This window comes from Cebus imitator, unplaced genomic scaffold (genome assembly GCF_001604975.1).
Source record: "Cebus imitator isolate Cc_AM_T3 unplaced genomic scaffold, Cebus_imitator-1.0 Scaffold45, whole genome shotgun sequence".
NCBI classification, from domain to species: Eukaryota; Metazoa; Chordata; class Mammalia; order Primates; family Cebidae; genus Cebus; species Cebus imitator.
In genome coordinates this window covers 1,172,506-1,181,854 of record NW_016107360.1, presented here as the reverse complement: position 1 = coordinate 1,181,854, position 9,349 = coordinate 1,172,506, and positions in this window count along the sequence as shown.

The following is a 9,349-nucleotide window of genomic DNA, read 5'->3' as shown; positions in this document are numbered from 1 at the left end:
ATGTACCCCAAAACCTAAAATGCAATAAAATAAATAAATGGAAAAAAAAAAAGAAAAGATATTCTAGGGCACTGTTACCATAATGTAATCACCATTTTGGTTATCTTATATTACAATAAATTCTCACAATTCATTACTTCGTTAAACTCTTCGTTAAACTTATAGCAAGCAATAAATCCTCCAAACCTGTCAAACTTTAAGCTCTATGTCAAAATGTATTTATTTACAGCCTATTATATGATGAGACCTGTGAAATATGTGTAAGCTCTGCCTTCAAAGACTTTGCACTCCAACTTGAAAAACAGTTAAAAGAACAATAAAAGGCATGATTGTAGTTAGAATACTTTTTAACTACTCAACACCTGAACCTTGTCCTATTTTGGAAGAAATTCCTCTTTTTTTGTGAGTCTGGTTGGGAGGCCAGGAGATTTCCCAATCCTCTGACAGCTATAGTCTGAGAATGTGACAGAGATTGGTTGCATAGTTCCACCAGAACCTTGACATTGAACAAGTGATACAACAACAACAACGAACACCAAAAAGAAAGGGAGACAGAGATTCAGAATCCAAGAATGATGAGAGCTTGCAGTGAGCAGGTACAACAGTGCCCAGCCATGGTATCTTAACCTAACTCTTTCTGCAGAACCTCCGCTGTGCTTCCTGCTGTCTAGACTCTTGCTCATGACCCAATTTTTATGTCTTTTGTCAGCATATCCTGTTGATTCTGTGAGATGCCCAATATAGTGCTGTACACATTAGCTAGAACCTATTTCTGTTGCTTGTAATCAATAACTTTGACTGATACAACAGTATATAATTATAGGCCCTGTAGGTGACACTAGTTAACATATATTGAAGGTTTAATATAATGTTTGGTACTTTACATGCACTATTACATTTACCGCTCCCAAGAAACCTATGAAGTTGATTTATTTATTCTCAGTTTGTCAAGGAAAATAAGATTATTAAGTGCCAAACAAAGCTGGCAACTGATTGAAATTAGATTTGAACCTAGGAAGTAGGACTTCAAAGTTTAGACCCTTAACAACTATACGATATCTGCTCTTCTTCTTTGTATAGTTGAGATTGCCCATGGGGTGTCAATCTGAGAAGCAGGTCAAGGATGCTTTGGATTTCTGTCATAGAGAGCAGAGGAAGAATTTCCATTCACAGAAGAGCAAAGTGTGTGGAGCAAATACCATGATGGCTTTGCGGGTCAGGGAGTCAGAAGGCTTCTATTAGAAAGTAAGACTGGCTTTGTGTATGAAATCAGACCGTGGAGAGCCATGAAAATCAGTCAGGAGTTTAGGTTAAAAGGGGTTGTCTTAATAGAATAATAGAAAATGTCTAAGTTGTGAAAATGGTATAAAAATGCTGTTTTATTTAGCTAAGATATACTCAAGCTCAAAATATGCAAAAGGTGTCATTTTAAAGGGCTGCATTACCATGACCTGTCATCTGTAAAAGAAGACCAAACTGCATAGGACAGTTCTTTCGGTTATCAGTGGTAGGCATAGAAATTTTTATCATTCCCTGTTCATATGTAAAGGCAAAGGAACTAATGTTTTTTGCAGTCATGGAGCACAGAGATCTAACAAATCCTTCTACCTCACATACTCAAAAACCTCTTCCCACAACAGTCATTTGAAAGGGCTGGCTGCATGCCTGTAGTAGGCCTTCGAGCTTTGTTCTAATTGCATTACAGTTAATTGACTATTCCAGAGAATGCTTAATTCATGGTCATCATCATCAATATTTATTGAAGTTTTCCCTCTGGACTCAAGGGTATAATGATGTACTCTCCTGGAACACAAAAGAAAGAAAACTCATTTTATTTTTTCCTTGCATCTTATACACAATTATGTCTAAATTTCCTCTACTACTGCCAATATTATAACCCTGTTAGAAAAGACATAGGAAAACTATATTTAGTGGAAAAAAACATGTCTTTATCATGTTATGAGAGAGGAAGTGCTTTGGCAAAAATCCTACCACTGCAAGAGTTCTCCTTTTGTGGGACTATATTCCAACTGGGCTCTAAGCCTAATAGGCAAATAGAACCACACAGAAAATCTCTAGGACTTTGAAATAATCCAACTCTATATTCTAAAATACAGAGATAACTTGTTTTATCTATGGATTGCTCTAAAGAAGTTTATAGATGCTTTGAAGAGACCACATAGTTCAGAAGGGGTTTCTAGAGGTCACCAAATTCTTCTTAAAAATACAAGAATACACCCGTGGTTATATACTTACAAACAAGGAATATAAGTCTGAAGTTAAGACAGATAAATTATTTTGCCAAACATATCTGATAACTGATACAGAATACATAGAATCTACATGGACACTTAGAATCTATGTGTAATACAAAGCATCTATGTGGAAACATAGAATCTATTCTATGTTTAGTCATCTTCAAGAAAAAGTGTCCACACAAAGCTGTAAACTTCTCAGATGACTAACAGGAAATGGTCAGTAATGAAAATGAGTGGAGTAGGCTAACGATATCCAAGCCTACTGACAAAGACAGTCAGACACAGCATCAGCTGACTGTCATGTGGGAAAGCAAACCAGATTTTCAGTATTAAAGTTTGGCAACTAATTACTTTAATATTATGAGACAAACAAAATGTATAACTAACTCTGAAATCAGCCCAGGCTGCCAGTTAAAACAAATAATCTACAGATATGTATAAAATCAGATCTAGCATTTCTTTTCAAATCTTTCTCAAATGGAAGTCATACTTGACATTTTCTCTTTATCCTGGAAATCAGTCTTCAAGTACTTATACAAAGGGAAATTTTTTTCACCTACTCTGGAGCCTTCTCTCAAAGCTACTGGCTAAGTGGATACCAACCAGTCTATCAGCCATAGAAATGTGTAACTGAGGAAGAATCTTAAAGCAGAATATCAAGGAGGCAATATAGAATGATAGAAAAAGTTTAAGTTTGGAGTCAGGTAGATCTGCGTTTAATTCCCAGACTTAAACGAAGTTCCTATGTTCTCTCTCCAATAACATATTGTATTCTCATTCATAGTTTCAGCCTGGTACCACCTATGAGGATGAAGTGAAGAAAAATATAGGCAAAATTCCTAGCACATATAATTTATAGACCTTTCTGAAAACCTATGTTCCTCCACTACTAGGAATGCTAAGGGCCAACCTTAGAAATGGAGACAGTCTGGCTTTAGCCTTCCTATAAGGTGCCCATATTAGTTGGGATTGCATTTGACTATGAATTATTTTTTAAAAAACAAAATAATATTGTTAGAGAGGACAAGTATAAAGGAGGCAATTTGGGATGATCGGTAGCTCCGTTCCATGATCTCTTCAGCCGCCATTCCGCCATAGCTGGGGTAGGATGCTTGTCCCCACAGTGCAAGATGGCAGCATCTGCATTCCAGAGAGCAGGATGGAGAAGAAGCCAAAGAGAGGAAGAGCCATGGCGTACATCAGCTGTCTCATGGAAGTTTCCCACAAGCTGCCATAGGATAGTTGGCTCATATCATATTGGTCAGAACTGAAGACACACGGCAAAATTTTGCTGCAAGGGAGACTGGGATACATAGTGGGACTAGGATTCTGAGTGGTCGCATGGTAGACTAAAATTCTTCTTGAAGTGGAGAAAAGGAAGATGAATTATTGAGAGACAACTTATAGTTGAAACCTAGGACTAACTTGATTACATCTGCCAAGCTTAAACTGCCTTGCTTGTTTTTAGCTGCTTGCTTTTAGTTGATTTTAAAATCTATGTAGCTAAAAGTCATGTGGCTAAGCAATATGTAAACTTGCACTAGCTTCCTCACAGATAACATCTCTGACATATAGGTCACCATGGTGATGGTTACTCAAGTTGTTTTTTCAGGAACTTAGAGTGAGCCCTAGTCCAGTTCAAGCCATTTGTAACCACTGACCCTGCATGAGTGTTCTGTAGGTAAACTTTTGATGTTAGAGGGCCAAAATGTATATCTACAGATCATGCTAAGACCACCACTTGGTGAGCATGCATCCTATGAAGAGCCATGAAGCTTGACTATGCTTGCCTAGGTCACTGATAACTTCATTTTTCCTTACTTCCAACCACTTTTCCTCATACTTCAGACTACCTTACTCCCCTATCTCATAAATATCCCTAAAACCTCATCTTTGGGGAAGCAGGTTTGAGACCTATTATCCCACCTCCTTGCTTGACTGCCTCATGAATAAACACTTTCTCTGCTATAAAACTTACATCTGAGTGATTGGCATTCCACATGACAGGTGGAATGGACCTGGCTTGGCATCACAGTCTGTGTCTCAGAGGTCTTTTTATCTAAGAACAGCAGAGGGGTAACTTGACATATGCCCATTCTGATTCTACTGACTGTCCCCACTAAAAACTGAAACAGCTGCTTGCTCTGCCCTGCTGTTCTACCTTCATTAATTCTTTAGGGGATACAACTGGAGGGGCTCACTGGGGATAAGTGCCCATGTTGAAATGCTTTCTCAATCTTCATTGTCCACCTTCTGCTGTTTCTGTGGGTGCCTAGTTACTTCCAGCAGCAAATTATGACATATAGTCAATGGGAAAAAGACTCTTGATTTTCTTTTAAAAATTAATTTCTGAAACAGCCTGGCTGGCTTCTGTGCCTAAAATTTTCAGTGTTAAGTGGGAAAGAAATAGAGGCAAGCCCTTCTCAGAAGAAACAGTACTGAATTGCTTCCTTCACATAATCGACTATTATTTCTCCATGACAGACTTTTAGGTTTAGAAGCAAAGTATCTGACACACAATAGGACTTTAATACATGTGTGAAGACTCCATGGAAAGAGGGAAAGAAAAAAGGGAAGGAAGGCAAGAAAGAGGGGAAGAAAAAAGGACACATGACAAACAAAAGGGAGAAAAGAAAACAATGTCTCTCACCGCACAATGAACTTATCACCAACACCTCAAAAACCCATCCAAGAGATAGGATGCTCTGCTCCATCATGACAAAATAATCCTATGGCTACTTATTGATGAGCTGTTCCTCAAATAGAGCTAAAATCTATATCTATATGATTTCCACCCACTGGTTCTATTCTGCCCTCTCCAGAAACAGAGCTTTAGTTTCCATATCAGAGTATATTCATTTTAGGCAAAGGCTTTCTGACTAGTATAAGGATCAATTCTTTGGTGTGAATCTGGTCTTTAAGTGGCGTTTTTGTGCATTTTACAAACATAGACAATAATGTATACACAAGTTGCTAAGTTAAGTTTAAAGAATGAAAATGGGTCATGGGAAATCTCCCCACCTCCTCAGAACTCTCTGTCACATTCAGAAATCAAGAAAGTAAGAAAGGAAAAGAAAAATGTTAGCAAATGAAAAAATCCAAAAAAGAAAGCAAATAAAAATAACTCGAGTTTTGTTAAGGGGCTGATAAAGTTCAGATATTTCACTGAAACATACAGGTCAATGTTTAGATCTTAATCACTGTTCTCCAAACCTCTCATGACTGCAGAATTAGGTCAGAGATTTCCATCATGCAATCTTCAGTATGCACTCTGATTGTCCATGCAGGATTAAAAAAAAATGTATTTGGAGAAACTAGTCCAGGAGGAGACATGAGTGTAATCGACACTAAGGCATTTGTTTTAAAACAACAACAAAAAAAGCAGACATTGTGAAAGTATGCTTTATTTATGCACAGATTGCTAAGAGTAAATCACACTGAAAGTGAGCAACATACCATGGTGACCAGAGCTTTACTGCTTTGTCATGGTGAGACATTCAAATGGAGTTGCTATAATACATTTTGACAAATCAGCTAAGGCTATAGTTAATTTGAAGGTACGATATACTTTCCTAATTTAGATAATCAAAGTAGACCCAAAAGATAATATACTGAGTTTTAAAATCTCTTAGCTATAATATTTAGAATTTATAAAATTATTTATTTTTTCTAGATTTGCTAAACATGCATTCCTTTCAGTAAGTGCTCACCGTACATGTGAATTTTCATTGTAAATAAACTTTGTAGGGCACCATATTTTCTTGATGTAAATTGATTGTGGGAAAAAAAAATAATGTGTGCCTCCCACCCCAATCAGGAAAAAAAATATAACCAATGATTTTATATAGACAAGCTTCAGGCCATCAAAAGAAACCATTATGTGTCTGCAGCTAAATTCAAGGTTTACAAGGGAGCAAAATTTTGCCTCTGGTCATTTTTCATGTCTTAGGATAACAGAGCTCTCTACAAATTTGGGTGGAGAGAGCTGTCATTCACTCATTTTTTTCAAAGGATATATAAAATCTGAATATTACGAAAAATAACAATATAACACAAGATACTCTAAAGATGCTATCATATATTTAAATTTACAGAGTTATCAGAAATAATTTTCCTCTTTCCCCCAATATATACATACTTTTCTATTAATCTGTACTTCTGACAACTACCTGCCTGTATATAATACATAAACACAGTCATACACAACAGTTGTAAACACAAATGTATATACACTCATGCAATTAAAGTTTTTTCCTCAGAGATGCATACACAAAGTAATGTAGTAAATGCACTATAATCCTTCTTCTCTTTTCAATGATTGCAACTGGCTCTAGCTTTCCAAATTCCATATTTAAAAATTGTTAAATATGAGTAGAATAAACTCAGAATATGATCCTCATTTCAAAGTGGAGGGCTTAATAGGATAACCCAATAAATTTAATATAGTCACTATTGCTTGAAAAATGTACTTTTAAAACAAAATCCATGGCAAACAAAGGTGGATCTTTGTGCTATAGCTAATTATAGAAATCATTTTTCCAGCCCAACTGTTCACATTCTCCAAATTAATCTGCTTTGAGATGCCCTTAAGAAATTCAGATTGATTCACTCTCATAAAATTTTAGGGTAATATATCATTGGTTGTTTTGTTTTGATTTTGCTCGGTTGGCATGCAATAAAGCATTGATTTCAAATTCCTTCTCAATAAAATAAAAAGTCGGTCAGGCATCACTTTGTTTTGATTTGAACTATGCTGCTACCTGTTTTTAATTGTTAAACTATCTTTCTATTCAGTAGTGATGTGTGTGTTTGTGGCTCCTGTCCATCCAGTAGATCACTCTGAAGGACCCTCTTTTATTGATAACACATTTTGCTTCATGAAACATCCTCTATTTCTGTGCCAAAAGATCTATTTGAAACAGAGCCAGTGTCTCGTTTCGGGAAAAGGAAAGGATATCAAGAGTTTCCATGGCAATCAGTTGATGGAACTAAATTAAGCAGGAAAACTCTTCAGAATGCAAAGAGTCTTGCAAAACAGAGTGGTTTGAAATATCCAGGAAGTGTGTCACAGCACAATGAAAGAAATGGAGATATGAATACCTCTATAATGTAAACTCTCTAACTATAAAATAAACAATTAAATGCAAGCTTTTGTCGTACAAAAATAAACTCTCAAACAATTGTCATTCGGTTTTTTTAGTTCTTATCTCTTATGATCAACATCATGTAAGAATATAACTACAATTGTTAAATAGGTAGGAAAAATAATTTTTTATGTTACTACTGTTAAATTTAGTTTGTATGATATTGCGCAAACTTCATAAGCTAGTTCTTTACCAGTGAAATCAGAAGGAACTATCAAAATTTATTTTAGTGAAAAAAATGAAGAAATCTATTTCTTAGAGAAATGAATTGAACTTTTAAAAATGGGGTTCTTCATGATAATTTGGATTCTAAAATAGTTTTTAAAATATTCTACTTCCTGGAGTGGAATTAGAAGGAATGAGTCTTGAAATTACAGGAAACAGAAGAATTAGAATGAACCAGAGGTTCCTCACCTTCTGGTCAATTGCCAAATCGTTAAAATAGTTTGCTTGGAAATGTGGTTTCAACCTGTAACAGTAACTATTTATTTCCAGAAGTTCTTCAGACCACCTAAATGCTTCTAAACGCTTTTTTCTCTTTAAGTAAAGAGTTGGAGCAAACATTTCTAAAGCAGATGGATTAACAATAAAAAATATTTAAACAATTCCTAAAAACCTGTTAACCACTGGTTTCCCAGCTTTTTAAGCTAAATCACTGTGCTTGTTTGAAGTAAAATTACAGGGTCTCTTTTGAAAATTAACACAAAAGAATATACATCTTAGAAGAAGGAGGTCTTATGAGTTTTAATTTCACACATTCTAGCCTCAATTTGAATGTGAACTTTAAAGCATGATCTAAATGCCTACTCTGTGTAACACAAACATTAAGAGACACATTTTGATGTCAACTGTCTAACAAAACTCTCCTGGCATCATTGTGCTAAACTTTTCTCAAATTTTCTGGGCCAGAAACATGGTCCAAACATAGCACATCATCACATCACACACACACACATACATACATACACACACACACACACACACACACACACTATTATACACACAGCAAGAGCACAGTACAGCACCAGCATATAGTAAGTGCCATAGGTGTGCCCACCATGGAATGTTTTTGAAAATTAAATTCTCCTGGTCAATAGCCATCAGGTCCTATAACCACCACCGTCTTTCCCAGATATTTTCCCCAATTCCATTATAATCCCCAAAACACACTCACTGAAACAAAAACAAACAAACAACACTAGTCTCACTGAAGACAAAACGTGGCAAGAATTCTTTACAAAATCTCTTAAAAATCTACTTTATTTCACATTGCATGCCTGTCATCAAAACATCTCATGTACCACATAAATATATATACCTACTACTTACCCACAAAAATCGTTTTTAAAATCTACTTTAACTTGGAAAAGTTAAGTATATTTCTGTATACTAGGTAAAAAAAATCAGGTGGTTTTCTTAGTTTGGGTTAGCAGACTCTGAGACAATAATCTAAATGCAAATGGTTTCCCTGGACAGTGATCCCAGGAAGAACAGTGTAAGAATAAGGAAGTAAAACAAAGAAGGAAGGAAGTGAATATAACTAATATTTATATTGTTAATCAGCAAATCACTACCCTGGGAATGTAGACTCAGTCTCACTGAGAATCTCTAAGAAGCTGTGCAGAACATTCTTCAGTACTGTACCAGCAATGGCAAGAAAGCTGGAGTGTTTATTCTCCAGATCTTATCCCTCACTGAGGGTCACTCCTAAGGTATTAATATTCCCAGATTCCTGGCCTGCACTTCTTGGACCTACCATATTTCCATGGATTGAGTGCTGGATAATTTTTCTTATATTGTTTATTTATACACAAATATATATACAAAAAAATAAGATTACTGGAGTCACTAAATTAACTTTTAAACTCTTCACATTAAGGGAAGTACTGAAACTGGTTTGACTGAGAAAATTTTCTCACTCTGGTTCTTTCTGATGTTTCTTGATTT